General features: G+C 38.2%; 1 protein-coding gene across 11 annotated transcripts in view; it reads left to right on the top strand.

Annotated features, from left to right (window-relative positions):
• LOC117409569 (alpha-adducin-like) overlaps positions 1-17,500 on the top strand; it is a 93,252-nt gene that overhangs the window by 9,072 nt on the left and 66,680 nt on the right. The gene's annotated exons all lie outside the window — the stretch shown is intronic.

Here is a 17,500-nt window from a genome sequence, read left to right as displayed (position 1 = left end):
TTAATAGTTATGCCCCACTTTGTCAAACATTTGCAAATTTTTTGTTATTTTATCTTTTTCTCTGGTGTTAAATGTAGGGTTGACTCGCCATTTTGTACTTTCTGTTTTGCTTTGGGAGCGGTAGTGTTTGACTTTGCTATGAACGTTCAGTTAACAACGAATTAGGAAGCGTGTCAAAGGTTAACTGAATAACTTTGCTATAATTTGGTCATGATTATTTCGCTAGCGCTACAATAAAGGAAATTATATTTATGTTTGCTTGGCTCGGGAAGTTGGAGGCTGGCGGACAGCAAGGTGGCAATATAACGGGTAAAAATAGCACTGTTTATATGGGTGATATCTGTTCAGAGAGAATAGCTGGCGGTATGCAAGGGTGGCATCATAAAGGGGGAGTGATAAAACGCGGGGCAACTGTTTATAATGTCTCTCACTGTTCATCATTGTGATGCAGAGCACTCTCCATTGCCTGACGAAGTTTCTATTTTGAGTTTTTTTTTTCTTTTTCTCAAAGCCGTGTTTTTTATACAGGTTTTGTAACAGTGGTTAGCAAACTACAGTTGCACAAACACTGCAGATGGAACAAATAATTTGACCACTGTCATCATTAAACTCCAGCCATGGGTAAATCTAAAGCCAGTTTGCCTAAAAAATCTGTCTTTTGTTTAACTTTCCCTTCACTGACATCGCTTATTTGTGCTGTTGTATCACTAAGGCTGTAGTCTAATCTATGTTATTAGTCAGTGGTGTGTGACTGAGTTTAGTAAAAAATACCTGAATATTACCCTTTTACCCTTTTGTAATTTTTCATTATAAAAGTTTGCTTTTAAATTTGATTTTTGTATACCATTTTATTTTTACAATGGAAAAGTGACCTATATTTTATTTTTGTAGCAATTAGTGTGTGAATCGCACAGAAAACATTGATTTGTGTTTGTTTTGAATTACAATTTCATCAACATAATTGGCGCTGTCTTTCTTTTTTGCTGTTTTATGAATGAGTGTGAAATCGCCTTGGTGCCCTTGGGTTGGATTTATGTTTTGCCTTTTTGCACCCTAGAACTGCCTTGGTGCCCCTGAATCTTCACGCCCAACAAAGGCAACATTGCCTTGCTCTTCATGACCTTAGCTTCATGCTTTGTTGTTGTTGTATTAAAATCCACTACCAGATCATTATACATAGGAACTCTATATGGCGCCGCTGCCGTGCATTAGAGCAGGGTGTATTGTATTGAGTATGGTAGTGTAAGTATGTAACACTAGCAATAATAATTTTAATTTGGAAAACTGAGCACCGTTGCCCCCCCCCCCCCCCCCTCCCCCTTCCGCTCCAGCTCGTGTTATCCAGAGGCAGAACCTTAATTTCTCCATTCGCCGTCTCGACAGCAAAGCATTGTATAGCGTAAGCTGTATTGAAAGAAATGTCTCGAAACCCCTCTGCTGTTTGGGATTTTTTTGTTAAATGCCCAGATGACCAAAAAAAAGTTGAATGCAAACTGTATCATGAAGGCACAACCAATCTCCAGGGTCACTTTACAAGCATGATTTACTGTTCTATGTAACATATTTTTAAACTACATGTGAGTATTTGTTTTACTCCATTTTTATGCATTACCTGTAAAATAGGATATTAAATCAAATATAAACTAGTAGTCATGGTGATGTCAGTAAATGATGCAAATGAGTACCATCGAAGGTTCGAACCTTCCTTCGGTAATGTGTTCCGAACCTTCGAAGGTCAAATGTCGCCTTCTTAACAGGCCTAGTTATATTCAGTATTGATCTTAGTAGAATAAACAGATATACTTACTTTTCTTTCTTAATTTTTCAATAGTATATGGGTAGTATTTCCAGCAGTCCCATTCGTTCTTTAATATTCTGTTTTCTTTTCCACAACACATTTTTTATTTTCTTTATAACAATCACTTGTGTTTAATGGGTCAAATGTAAAACAAATAAATACCTGTACATAACATTAATAAATCCAGCCAAGTCAGTGTAACTGTGATCTTTGCAGATACACGTGGTTATTCAAAACTCATTCTACAGTAACTAGACTAGACTTCGCCATGCAATATTCTGATTTAATTGTGCAATTGTAAAGGTAACGCAGACATCAGCTACGTTCGATTTTAAGCTTTTGTTGTGTTGTTTGTTTTCTAGTGACAGTGCTTAAGAGAATAAATATATATTGTAACATGATGTACTCTGAGGACCCCAATGCTTTTCTTGGTCTAACGTATAGGAAAAGAAACAGGCTGCCTAATTTAACACTTCGCAACATTGCTTTTTGACACTCACATTTTCTTTTAAGATTAAAAGTAGGGATGTAAATATCGTGTTATAAAAAATCTGTTTAAACTATTTCATTTCTATCGGTTAACCGTTTAACCGTAGTTACACCGTCAAACCACGATGTTTACTTATTTCATCGTTGTTTAGCAGCTCAAAGTTAACTGCTAATGAAAACAAAAAACAAAAAAACACAGAATCTATCACGTCTACATTTTCCACCTGTACACATGCGCAATTCCGATTGAGTGGATTTCCACTCTGATATATAAGTGAAGCAGGTGTCTGGCAATTGGTCTGTTTCTGCATTGTTTAGAAGTATAAATGCACTGGTAAACAAATAAATAGTCATCACAATAATCACTTTGACGGTTTTTGTTTATTATTGTGACTGCATTTTATTAACAGTAGCCGAATAGCGTTTGGTTGAATATGTATTCGATGTTTGATTCATTTCTTACTTGCAATAGAAAAAACGAGGAAAATACAAAAGTCAGAAAGCGCAATGTGACAAAGTTATACAGTGTCCCTTTGGATCATTTTTAGTTAGTAATTATAGTTTTATCTTGAGGTTAAGGTTTTTTGATACTGTAATCATTTTAAACAGCACACATAATTATGCTGAGGTGGGAAGTAAATAGTAACGTGATAAACATTTACAGTGCAGACTATTTAGTATTATTTATAATGACTTTTCCCAATAGAAAATGAATAGGAGTCTTTCCAGAGATTCCTAAATACTACCTTTTAATTCTTTGCATCCAAAGACATGTAATTAAGTTTTAAGAATGAAGCCTACTGTTTGGTTTTCTATCTCAGCAATTTGTCAGTCTCAGACTGTTATGTAAAATTATACATTAAATAAACTGGAGAAAAAAGAAATGTTTAAACTAGGTTATGCTGCCTTTTATTGCAACTTTGGTACCATTCAGTGAGCGAAAATTGTAAAGGGTACTTTAGCTGAAACCTCCCGACAGAAAGGGTACAGTTTCAAAAAAATGTTTATAACGCCTGATTTACAGTACCGCTGTGCATGCGTTGAGAAAGAATCATATGGCACAGACTTAATCCATTGGATATGTTTGATCTTGTGCTCCATCAGCGCTATCGATTACCAAGACAGAACCTCCTTCGTCTTCTAGATGAAATACAGATTGACCTTCAATATATGAACCAAAGGAATGCTGCCGCCTTCTGAGTCTGACTAAATATTACTGTCGTGTTAAGCTTAGAATTAAGAATTTAATTGTTCTCTTTATATAGAGACAGCAGTGTGCATATTCTGTGATCTGTAAAGTTGTTGGGGTTTTTTTTTTTTGTTTGTTTTTTCTTGACATTTTTGCTTATAGAATGCGAAGGCCAACATGTGAAACTATGGCTATTTCCCTTCTCTGCTGCGCCTCGGTCGCAAAACACGGTCGATACTACGTCTGGGATGATTTTGCTTTGGTGCACTTGGCGTGGAATTTACTTTTAAGCCAGGCTTAAGTTGGAAGTAGTAACGATGCCGTAAGCAGTTGCGACGACTTAATTTACACCTGCTTGGTGCACTCAGCCCCAGGTCTTTATTCCAACCAGGTCCTAAATTAGTTAATTGCTTCTTGGCAGCTTCCATTAACCACATTAGAACCTACATGGAGTAAAAACCTGAACTGGATTGGATCTCGAGGGCCAGAGTTGAGTACCACAGGAGTAGACCTTTAAATAGCTTTAAACTCAAATGGTCAAGTGAAGCAAGTGATACAGAACAGCGGGTTTAGGTCGACCAGGGTGTCCTCGGCTCACCGCGCACCAGCGAACCCTGTAGTCTGGCTGAGCGCCTGCGGGCTTGCCTGTAAGCTGCCCGAGAACTGCGTTGTCCTCCGACACTGTAGCTCTTGGGTGGCTGCATGGTGAGTCCGCAGTGTGAAAAAAGCGGTTGGCTGACGGCACACGCTTCGGAGGACAGCATGTGTTCGTCTTCGCCGCTCCCGAGTCAGCGCAGGGGTGGTAGTGGTGAGCTAAGCCTAAAATTAATTAGCCATTCCAAATTGGGAGAAAATAATAATAAATACTAAATTAAAAAAAAAAAAAACGGTTGTGCTTGCTGGGTCAAAACCAGCACGATACTTGTTCACTTGTCTGTTTTTGTTTTTGCCATTGTGCCTTTTGGTTTGTGGCAGGGTTGGCAATTTATTTTTTATGTGGTGAGGGTGTTTGTTTGTTTGTTTTGTTTTTTTTAAATCGGAGAAATTGGATTTATTTGATTTAAATCTGATTTTTTTTTTTAATTATGGATTTTTTTTTGTTGTACTGTAGTTGTAGCTCTGCAGTGACTCTTTCTTTCATTTCCTTTTTTTGTGCCAAACACGCACAGTTGTTACTTAAGACTGCTTTGCTTTTTATAGTGTGTTCAATTGTTAAAGTTCCTGATTGCACCACAAAATAAATCTTGTTTCAGCGGATCTTAAGAACAATTTTGGGACTCCATTGCACTCATCAGAATCGCTTTTGCTCCATTTATGTGCCACAGTCGGGGGCAATCGCCATTCACGCTTGCACTCGCATTTGCGCTGTGATCAGAATACAGCCCTAAGGGTTTTAGCATTCTTAAAGTGATACCCAACAATTGAATTTGGCACCCAGCTATTAGCTCTTAAGGCAAAAGGTTTTTATGGAGCCCTGCAATCTATAATAAAGATGGGTGGCATACCGGGACATTTAACTGCATCTTAGATGGCTTTGTCTTGGCGTTGCGTACGTGTGTTTTTATTTATTTATTTATTTATTTATTTATTTATTTATTTATTTGTTTGTTTTAAATTGTGACCTTGTTCAATTCATGAGTTGCAATGACATGAAAAGTAGGGGAGTACGTTCCACATGCTGTAACCTGTTGAAACCTCAAGGCTCTTTTGAAGGAAGTTGGAGCCCAAATCTTTTTTTTTTCTTTTTCTTTAAGGAAAATAACATTTATTCAGTTGTGGGGTTGAAATTATAAATGGACACTGCAACCCAACCTATATTTATTGTTAATTTATTTAATTAACTAATCGCAGAGTAATGTATTATCTTTTTTACTATGTAGTACAGATGGGTTCTGAAGGTTTCTTTCTGAAACAAATCAAAGTAACATTTTGAAACCACACTTCTAATCTAGCATCATCTGATTCAACAGTATGTCCAATCCTGTAATGATCTTTAACACATCTCTGTGGAAAGACTGTTCTTGCTGCATAATTAGTTTAGTGTCTTAGATATACAGTATATGTTGGGTGCTAAAAATAAAGTGCTATTCATTCATACAGAACACTTCTGTGCAGCAGAGCGTTCTTGGAACCCAAATGCATGATGCCTCGAGACATGAGCAGGTGCTTGTAGTATCTGCCACAGCACATGCACTGAAATGTAAATAATACTAAAACAGACCACCCTACAGTATATGAAGTACCATCGACAGATGGTTCATGTAATGTTCTCTCATGGGGAAAACAGAACAAGCAAAGAAAGATAAACAGTTTCTTCTGTTGATGACACAAGTATCCCCTGTGAGTGATGCTAAATGTAAGGTTATTCATCACCCATCATCAACATATTGGTGACAGATGCCTTAAGGCTCATTCACACTGGACGTGGCGTGGGCGGTAAGCAGATTTCTGGTGTTCAAACTGAATGCAGCAAGAATATTGACTCGGGGCAGAAAGACTGCAGATTTAGCATAGAGGGAGTAGGAAAAAAATTGACCTGATTTTTGACAAATTTCAAACCTATTTTAATATGTCAGCTGGCAGTACAATGTCCTGAGATGGTTACATTTCGTACTTGATAGGGATGTCTGATTTTAATCATAATTTGATACATAAATGCAGTTTTAAAAAACTAAAAGCAAAAACAACAAGGTCAAAAAGCTTAACTCGTTTTGTCAACTGGGTAGTTGACAAAAAGTCATGTCCGGAAATTGAAAAAAAAAAAAAAATTCTCATTGATGAAAATCATATAGTTGCATTACATTGAGTCTGAAGTTCTCAAACAAATGTCGTAACCTTGGATTTTATATTGCAGTCCAATTTTTTTATGCACCTTTTAATGCATCTGTGCCTTGAATTTGTCCTGTGGTGTGACATCATAAAATATGTATATGTAACATTTCAAATAATCTCATTTTGATAACAAAATTGTTTCTTCATCCTTGACTACTCCTGTTTCTAGATCATTGACTATCTTTTGATTATCAAGTGAAATGAGACAGAATTTGCTGTTATAATGGTGAAACCCGGGTGTCTCCCACTAAATTGAGTAAGATTTGCTGCAATTTTTCTGCACGTTGTTAAAAATCCATGAATTTACTTGTGTGTTATAATGACATTACCTGCCACATACTCTACAGTTATTTTCATATTTTTCTTTTAGACTCAACCTTTTTTGTCCTCTCATTTATAAGCGTCACTCCAAAGGACACCATGTCACACCAAAGGAAGAAACAAGAAGCAGTGAGATTTTTCCCTTTCAAAAATATATTTTATGAAACTTTCAAGTGTGTGAACACCATACAATCTTTTAAATGTAACAATTCAACAAAACAACTTGAAATGTGTTTAACACAAGCTTGAGAAATGTGCTAACTCTATGAAACTTTAGGTTTAACAGGCATAACAAGGAATGATTTGCTAATGTTTGTTTAAAAATGAACATAACTAAGCAACAAAGCAATGGTGACATTTCATAGAAACTAAAGCTAAAAACTTGAATTCATCCCTTTCATTGTGACTTCACTTTAGGTCTTTGCAAACTAGTTTGCATGTCATCTGTGCTTTTAAATCTGGTTAAAAAGCAACCAGTCATATTTTGTATGCTTGTCAGCACGGTTGGTGGGCTCTGGCTCAGAAATGATGATGATCCTCTCGTGGGTCTAATAAATACAGTGGAGTTTCTGCGGCCAGGTGAATGCATTTCTGTCGCCACTTTGCACCATGCAGTTCACCTCGATCTCCCCTCCATGAATTTGAGTGATTTGTCCGACATAGGGTTTGTCATCATATTTCACTATCACAAATTTTCCGTCTGTGCATTTCTCCTGCTCCTCCTCATCCTCACATGGATCATCAGCCTTTGCCTGGGGTTGGGGATGCAGAGTGTGGGAGGCATTGCAAAATGCCAGCTTGACTGGTTTGTGACAGGAGTACATCTGTGGGTAAGTGCAAAAACAACTTGCATCTCTGTGTAATACAGCACCTGGTGAGTGTTGAGTATCCCTGGATGACTGGATGAACAACTGGGGGAAGCATTTCATCCATGATGTTGATGTCTTCCTCTTCAATCCATTTGAATGATGTTTTCTGGATTTTTATTGACCAAAAACTCATACAGCTCCCTCTGAGTTTGCAGGTCATTTCCACCAAGAACGTGCATGTCCGCCATCCTCTTCACTGAACCCGCCACTCCATCTGGGGCACCCTTTCCATGTGACCTCTCTGAGAAGTTCCATGTCACTCGCATGAACCCCCATGTGTAGGGAACACTGCTGAGGAGAAAGCACTTTGTTCCGATACTGTGTCACAGGTCCATCACCAAGGTGTCCATTTCTCCCCCATGTTTCTACTTCAACTCCTCCGCTTCAGCTCCTCACTGGTTTGATGTGCGCCCAAACCGCACTCTCATCGTGATGCAATGAGTTTGAGATGGTTGCATAGCAGCGGGAGCCGTGCGCTGTATAAGCAACCACTGTATCTTCTTGTCCTCTCTTTACTTGTCATTATTCTGCCTCAACCTCAGACTGACAAAAAGCATTCAATCATCAACAGAATACAATAAGAATACATTAGTAAAACATAGTTCACAAGATTACAAGTTGTTTCAGATGATTGAAAAATAATTCGTTTGCATAAAATGTACCCCACATCACTTAAAATGTTCAACATGATATTCAATTGGTGCAAATAACTCTGTAAAACACCATTTATACTGGTTTATTATGAGAACATGTCCACTGGTGTGACAGCTGTGTCCTCTGGAGTGACATGAAAATGGTGTCACACCAGTGGCCATATCTGTCAAACCAATGGACTTCTCATGATGTCTGGCCATGATTAAAAAGGTATATATTTTTTTTGCATTCTCATTTAAAAGGTGTCACACCAAAGGATGTAACCGATGGACACAAAGGGCAGTGCTAGAAAAGTGCAATATTTTGATACATTTATGATAAAAAAAAAAAAAAACACCATGTGCTCCAGTGATGTCGTCTATACTTCCTGATTGAGGAAGGACCCTCTTTTCCGCATTGGTGTCCAAGTAAATGCACGTTTTAAAATCACATTATGGTGTCACACCGTGGGACGTTCTCTTTGTGGACATAAAAAATCTCATGTATAGACTTGAGGAATATCATTCTTATAAATACACTTCTGTGTTGACATGCCAGGAATTTGAGAGTGGACTTTTACTAATTATTCTTAATTATCAAATGTTTTTCAATTTTGCGTCCCTTTGTAAGTCACACCAGTGGACATTGATCATGTTTAGTTCAAAATTTCCCCCAAAATTGTTGTGCATTTTGCAACTTTTCATATAGTTTAGATTAAATACAAAGCCTTTTACTATATGACACAGTTTTAATCAAAATAAAATGAAGTTATAATTGTTTTTTGCTCCATGGAAAGCAAAAACAACACGCCACGTCAACTACCCAAATACCAACTCCTAAGTCGTAAGTATTTTTCAGAAACGGCTTTGCTAGCATGGTACGATGAGCAAGTAGCTGAAGAGTTAACCCTGCATACATTTTTTTGCAAGTGCCACTGACCTGTGGTCAAGCCGACCCATTAGCTGTACATTAGCCTAACTGTACACTACATTGACCCTGATTGGAATTTATGCAGCAAGTGCTTGCAAGCATCGTACTTTCCTGACGGCCACACTGGTGAAGCAATCGCACACGGTCTGCGAGATGCTCTGTCTGGGGCCTGAGCGAAGAGCAGCAAATCTGCATCACTACAGATAGCGGAACAAATGTTGTCAACGCTGAGGAACTAAATGCATGGAATAGACTCCAGTGTATTGGATAGGCTTCACCTGGCTAATGGTATGTCTTTGACCTTCTTTTATTAACAATGTACCCGTATTTGTGTTTAGAGTATGTTTAACTAGTGTTACTATTCCGTTTGTAGTACAGCAGCCTACAGACCAAGTGCCTTGTAGTGTTTCGCTGTCACTTACCCTAGGGTGTGCCGCGTTTCACTAGCTATATTAAAATTACTCACTTTTTTTATATTGAATATTAAACTATATATTCTTACCCAATGTTTCTGTTGTATATTAATACACTTTGTGTAGATACATACAATCCCTGGCAAAAGATTAAGTAACTTTCTAAGATAAAATATATGTATGTTATAGGTGACTCTCCTCTGATTTGTATAATCAGCAGGAAAAAATCACACGTTTGATAGTTCTGTTATACAGCTAATAAATGTAGAATACACAATAGCTTTTCAAAATACTTTTTTAGTAAAGGTAAATGAATCATACACACCAGCTATATCCAGTTCCCTGGAAATGGACTGATTGCCAGATGTTCTCCCTTTTTGCCATGTCTTTGTAATTGTGTCCTTTTATTGTACAGCTCCGGGTATTTTGATACTGCAAGAATTCTTTTCTTCTGCCATTGTTTACTGAAGGCACGCAAGGGAAGCTGTTCCTCATTGGTCAGTTCCCTAGTGCGACGGCTGACACTGAAGCGACTCATTCGCTTGTGGCATTGCATCCAGTGTGTAGAAGCCTTTGTTGTAATGAAAACCGGTGATCTCCGTAGCCTGTGCTTCTGGCACAAAGAATTTTAAATAAAGCTATTCTTAAAATTAGTTTTGTATTGTAAATATGCAGTCTGTGATGGTCGTTACCATATTTTGTCAGCAATGTAACAGCAGTGTAATGGACTTTGTACAGCATACAAAATTGCCAAACAATAACATATTGTACTATACAGTAATAGGAAACCTGGGCAAGTTAACAGTATTTTGAAGAAAAATGGTGACTTCAGGCTTTTAAAATCTAGAAATATCAATGACAAGCTTTTTATCCAACACACTGATTTTAAAATGAATAAGAAACAATTCAGGACTGCTTGGTTCAAGTCTTTCAATTCTGGTTTGGTAACTTTATTTGAATCATTTTTCCTTTCTGAATTATTTGTTTTGAGAAAATGAAAATTTGGAGCCTCCTGTAAAATACACAAAGCTAAGACTCAGTGAGGGTTGTCTCGTTAGCATTGCTGCTTTGTAATGTGCGTTTCCAGTTGAAGTGCAGGACACCCAGCATGTACTGTGCACTTTGTTGTCAACTCCCTCTTACATAATGTGTTTGAAATGAAATTAACCCAAAGGACTTGTGCTTGAGTAGAATCGTGCTACATCTGCAAGTCACAAATCCATTTCATCCATTTTTTTTATTATTTTTGGAACATTTGTTGCAACAGCTGCAAATACCACATTTTTTTGGGAACAAAGGGTATTCACACAAAATCCAAAAATTGCAGTTGAAAGGGGAAACATTTTCTTTTGGTGTGCTGAAAGTGCTATTTTTACCTGCATAGCGATTAGGCTTATAACGATAATAATTGAATTATTTATCGATTGGGACCCCATAATAACAAATTGATTATTTTAATGAAGTTGAATATTCCATGAAATTAAAAACGTGTCTTGTGTATGTTAACTTACTGTCAAGAATGTAATATGTGTTGTTGCTTCTAACAGTTACTGAGTATGCATCTGTGAACAAATACAGGATGATGATGCAGAGATCAAGAGTAACCTGCTTTGTTAATGTATTTTATACATATTTTGTTTTAAATCGGTCCCAACTGTAGCTCTCTGTCTTGAGCGAAACTAATAAAAACATTTTTTTTAACCTTTGTTTTGAAGCAATGCACTATCTGCAACCATTTTTGTTTTGATTGCTGTCCGAGTCTTAATGCCGCTGGATCATAGCTCGACGTATGTGATCCAATGAAACGTTGCAGGTTGTACAAAATAGTTTGTAACCAGTAGAATGCAAAATGATTGTACACGATCCGCTGCAGTAGTTTTGTAGATTTTTTTAATTCATTTTGGACACTCGCAAAATGTTCACATGCCTAACAATATCAGTTGAGATCTTCTAGGATACTAAACCCGCCCCAGATGCCCATATCTACCAATCAGTGAGGAGAGCCCAGAGTGGTTATTGGCTGCTGTTAAGTGTCAATCAATGAATCCTGTCCAGTTTTCTTTTTGAAATTGAAACAAGATCACATCAGGAACCTGGACCGATACACATAATTTAATTGGATTTAAATGCAGGGTAAAAGTACACAAAATAGACAGTTTTCACGGTGAAGAATGAATTTCACGATCCGTATCACGTTTTTCACAGCCGTGAAATAGGTGGGGCATTAGTAATGTGCTGTAAGTGTAAGTGAATCCACGTGGGTGAAACACTTCTCTGTGCACTCCAGTATGTGACACATTTTTGGTTGCGACGTGGTATGTAGATTGATTGGGCCTATACATGTATGACAGATATATTCTACATATCTTGGTTGCGTTGTGGGCATTAAGTCAATTAATAATAAATCCACATACATTTGTGATAGAGATACATATTCAAGTGTGGAGGAAAGGGTAGTCTACCTCTAATGTACTGTTTGGAAAAATTACGATATAGTTGTATTCACTGAAGATAATGCAAATCTAAGTGGCTATGCAAAGTCATATAAAGTTTTGATTTAAATATGACAGCAAAAAGTGAACTGCATCTCTGCAGCCGCGGCACACTGGAAGGGACTGCTGCTTTTGCTGGCAGAAGCTGGGCCACGTAATCCATAAATTGTAACCAACAGTAAATTCCTTAATTTACCGTTATGTTTACACTGGAAATTTGTCAGATTTTACACATAACAAGACAAAGGTTAGTGACGGCAGGAATATGAAAATTGGAGAGTGCTGTATTTAAATGCCAGTGTATTTATCAAACGTGTCCTTTAAAACATCGGGATTTGTTTGAATGAGTTTTTTCTGTACCATGCTCTATAAAAAGAGGATTTATTGTTCCTTTAAAATGTTACTGTGAGAAGTGTTGTGTGTGTGTGTGTGTGTGTGTTTTTTTTTTAAGCATTTTAACTCTAATGATCAATTTAATAGTCATTAGAATTTGCACGATAATCGATGTCAACGTCAGGGTTCGATTTATTATTATTATTATTATTAATTTCTTAGCAGACGCCCTTATGCAGGACGACTTGCAAGATATCACATTATTTTTACATACAATTACCCATTTATACAGTTGGGTTTTTACTGGAGCAACCTAGGTAAAGTACCTTGCTCAAGGGTACAGCAGCAGTGTCCACCACCTGGGATTGAACCCACGACCCTGTATAACAGTTTGTTTTGTATTTAATTCATTCGGGTAAAATAAGGCCTTCAACCTTATAACGGGAGATCTGTGCTGACTGTCTGGCGCATGCGTGGTACTGCAGGAAGGGGGCAGCAGCCTCTTAGATCCGCCTGTCAGTCATGGCAGTGACACGGAGACATGGGGAAGAGCATGTGTTGGCTTTCCCGCTCTCTGAGAGGCGGGCCTTGGGGGATTGCTGACCCTGTAAGATAATGCTCTGTTTTTCCCTCAGCCTGCCCCTCTAAGACGAAACGAGCCAGCTGGCAGAAGCTCTGCTGCTGGACCGAGCACGGCCAGAGAATAATGAGCACAACCACAAATTAATTAAAAAGAAAAAGAAAAGGAATTTTTAGGAGTGGGGAAAAACTTGGGCAGAACCCCAAACAGTAGGAGCAGGTTGAGGGAACGGGTGAGCATAGGACGGAGACCCGGGCCATGCGGATAGCGACGGTCGGGGTAACGCTGCCGAGTGCAGAGCCTTAATTTTGTAGTTTTATTACTGTGTTTTATTTTCCCTTTTTCTTTTGCCTTTTGTTTTCATTATTATTTTTGACCACTTGTATGTGCACTGGACTGTATACCAGTATTTCTAAAACTGTGGTCCTGTTTACTGTTATCAGTATTCAGACCACGGACCTCAGCGCCCTCTGCGGGTAAAAATAAATCAGTGCGCCTGAGCGGCTTTACAAGTAAAGTTCTGTCTTCTCTGTGTCAGTGAATTGCCCACCACCCTTCCACAAACCTATTTTTACTTTGATATTTTTCAACATTAATAGTGTTATATAATAGATTTGATAACGATTTGCAAATGAACAAAGGGGGTTAAAATCCTCCCTGACAGAAACGTATCTGTTTAATTGTTTGTTTATTGTTTAATTACATTTGTTAATTGTTGTATTTAATAATCACCTGCGCCTGGCTAATATTGTAAATTAGAGCCAGGTGCAGGGTATTTAAAGAAAACAGTCAGTCTGCTCAGGGCTGCTGAATAGTAGGAAGCAGAAGGTGTGCTCTGTTTCCAAGCAGTCATATAAAAAGTAAGTGCTGTTAAACCTGTGTGGTTTGTTTTGTTGTGATGACAGGTCAACAGCTTAGTCATCCTGCAAGCTAGTCAGGAACCTGCCTATGTAGTCAGTACTCCAACACGGAGTTAGGATTTTGTTTTGTTTAATTTCATTTTTGTGTATTAAAGAAATGGTGTGTCGGCGCATAAAAATCAATTTCTATGTGTTGGCTCTGCTTTAAAAGGGGCAACGAATGACCGTGAGTGCTGGCCGTGTTACTTTATATATATATATACACACACACACACACTACCGGTCAAAAGTTTTAGAACACCTCCATTTTTCCAGTTTTTATTGAAATTTACGCTATTTAATGTCTCAATATACTCTGAAATTAAAGCATAGAACAAATAAACAATTGGAGATAAAAAAGAAATCATGGAATCGTTTTGTTTAACAAAATTTAATCTAAATTTTTGACTCAAAGTAGCCACCTTTTGCAGATATAACAGCCGAACACACTCGTGGCTTTCTTTCTACAATGGAAATCAAATATTGTTCGGAAAGTTCTTCCCAACACTGTTGCAGAAGTTCCCACAAATGTGTTGCACTTGTAGGTAGGTTGCTTTGCTTTCACCCTTCTGTCCAGTCCATCCCAAACCAGCTCGATGGGGTTTAAGTCTGGAGACTGTGCTGGCCATTCCATAATTTGAAGCCTACCGTCTTGTTCTTTTCTTCTAAGGTAGTTCTGACATAGCCTGGAGGTATGTTTTGGGTCATTATCTTGCTGTAGGATGAACCCCTGACCAACTAGGCGTACACCAGAGGGTATTGCATGGCGCTGCAAAATGCTGTGGTAGCAGTTTTGGTTCAGGGTGCCACTCACTCTGTGCAAGTCGCCGACTCTGGATCCAGCAAAAGAGCCCCAGACCATCACGCTTCCTCCTCCATGTTTGTCAGATGGTGTCACACACCGAGGAACCATCCTTTCGCCTACTCGACGGCGTACAAAAACCCTGCGTGATGAACCGAAGATTTCAAATTTTGATTCATTGGTCCATAAGACCTTCTTCCAGTCTTCAGTAGTCCACTGGCGGTGCTTCATGGCCCAGGCAAGCCTCTTTTTCTTATTTTGCCATCTTAGCAATGGCTTTCTTACTGCCACTCGACCTGTCAAACCTGCAGCTCGAAGTCTTCTCTTCACAGTTGAAACTGAGACTTGCTTACTTCGACCAGTGTTAAGCTGTGCTTGAAGCTGTTGTCCTGTGAGCCGCCTATCACGCAAGCTGTTGACTCTCAGAAACTTGTCTTCTGATTCTGTTGTGGCTTTGGGTCTGCCAGACCTCTTCCTGTCAGAGTTTCCTCCAGTTTCCAAGTGCCTTTTGATGGTGTAGGAAACTGTACTCACTGACACCTTGGCTTTCTTTGCAATTTCTCTAAAGGAAAGACCTACACTTTTAAGGGTTATAATGGTCTGTCTGTCTTCCTTTGTTAATTGCCTTTTTCTCGCCATTATGAGAGCAATATACTACTTCCTGCAGTACAATACTGTCCAAATAATGCTTAAGAGGGTGTAGTAACACAGTCTGTTCCAACACTGCTTTTATGCAGACAGAGGGTTTGTAAGTAATCAACAAAAGTTGGGACACCTGTAGGAATTGTTAGCATCAACTTTCAAGGCTTAATTTACTTCCAGTGTTGCAGAACCACTGCAAGTTGTTAACCCATTACTTGTTCCCTGAAAAAGGCCTTTTTGTATAACTCTGAAATGTACATTATTTTTCAGTTTTTGGTAACCTAAACTTTTTTTTTAACCTCTGGCAGTTTACTGCTTACCTTTGTACCATTTCAGGTTATTCACTGGACTTGAACTGCTTAAATTTCAATAAAAACTGGAAAAATGGGGGTGTTCTAAAACTTTTGACCAGGGGGGTGTGTGTGTGTGTATAGATAGATAGATAGATAGATAGATAGATAGATCTCGAAGAGCCAGCTGCCCAACGTTTCGATATGTTGTACATATCTTTCTCAAGGGAGCATGTGTTTGAATCAAAACATTGGAGGTATTTATAGTTTTGACGGCATGACAACTAGTTGTTGTTGTTGTTGTTGTTGTGTTTATATATATATATATATATAATATATGACATCAGTAAAAGTACAGTTGCAGTATCTTTAAATTCAATTTAAAGGTACTGTAGAATTTGTGTTGAGCGATGTGTTAGGTTTGTGTGGCATGCAGGGGGGAGGAGGGAGTGGTCCCTCAAACCGTGTAGTTGCATAAACCTTTTTAAAAGTATTGTACAATTACAGCATTAGAAAAAAATATGTAATTCTACAGCCACATGAATGGACCGTGGGTCTGAATACAACACTATATGCAACACACTCCAAACTTTATGAATAACATAACTAGGTAAAAACAATATTAAAAATAATATTGAGTTAACAGCCAACTGAGGACAAAGGGAATGTTCAATGTCTATTTGACAAACGAGCACAAAGGTGGTCATCGGTAGGCTCTTAAATTAATACAGTAACCTAAAGAGAAATGGTCATTACTTGGAGCACTTTACTGTATGCTGATGTATTGCCAAGACACAAGTTCCTTAACCAAGGTCACATTGGTTTCTCATTGCTCAAAAGTTACACCACCTACCATGCTTGTAAATACAGTGAATAAACACTATCAATATTTTATAGAAAACTGCAAAATTAGAATCTTGCAAATTTCTGATTTTAGTTTGTCCTTTTTATAGAAATACTGTTTAGAAAATAAACTCTGGAGGTGACCTTCAGAAGTCTGTGGTTTTTTACAGTCACTTACTGGTGAATCTCAGAGGAATTCTTTCTAAATATTACACAGAAACTCACAACTTAATTAGGACTTTGAACCATCTTTAAGCAGTCACCCTTTCTAAATGTGTTTTCCCATGCGAATATACAGTGCCTCATGTACTTCACACTTTGGAGACAAATTAAGAGAGAGATTTTTGTCATTTGAATTCATTGTTTATTTTACAATACGTGCAACATGAAAGTAATGAGATTCCCACAGGATTTCTGCATTAATGTAGAGTGAAAGCTGCATGAAGCAAGGCTGTCGGACACAGGTACCCGCGTCCTTTATGCATGCACGGTTTGTCAGGACTCAGGTTTGCAGTTGTCTGTGTCCCTGGGACGCGCGTTTGTCAGTCGGATGTGGGCAGCCCTACCACAGATTATTATAATTTCCTTTAATCATGCAGCTAATACGTTGTGTGAGGTGCAATCATCAGAATGTTGGCTTGCTTTGCGTTGTAGTTCCCCCTGTGAAGAACTGGAAAACATGGACCCGGGTACATCTTAGGTCAGAGTGGACTGAAGTACTGAACACTACTGAGTTATGCCCCTTTCGTGTGACCTCCTGTGTGCGGTTGTGTGTTTTTGCTGAGTTTCAGGCTTTCTTTCAGACTGCTTCACAAGCACAAGCAACTGTGTTTGAAAGATGATAGCAGCTGCTGAGTGACAAAGAAATGGCAGAGAGGTTTAATGGATGTTTTTGCCACCTAAAGAACTGAACCAGCACAAGACCAGCGAGAACCTTGTTTTTTCTGCCAATTTCTTGCGTCTTTAAATACGGTGTTCAAAAGATAGTAAAGTCCAGCCATGATGTAGTTAGGACCCCAGGTCTTCCAGAATTGGAAAGAGCAGATGTGTCCTTTTTTTAAGTGTATACATACATTGTAGAACAAGCATTAAACCTTCATTTTGTTTAGAAAGAATTGAATTCTCGCTAAAAAAATAGTTATTGA

The sequence above is a fragment of the Acipenser ruthenus genome, chromosome 2 (genome assembly GCF_902713425.1).
Source record: "Acipenser ruthenus chromosome 2, fAciRut3.2 maternal haplotype, whole genome shotgun sequence".
NCBI lineage: Eukaryota > Metazoa > Chordata > Actinopteri > Acipenseriformes > Acipenseridae > Acipenser > Acipenser ruthenus.
Note: the sequence above shows the minus strand (reverse complement) of the source record. Positions and strands in the feature narration are given on the sequence as shown.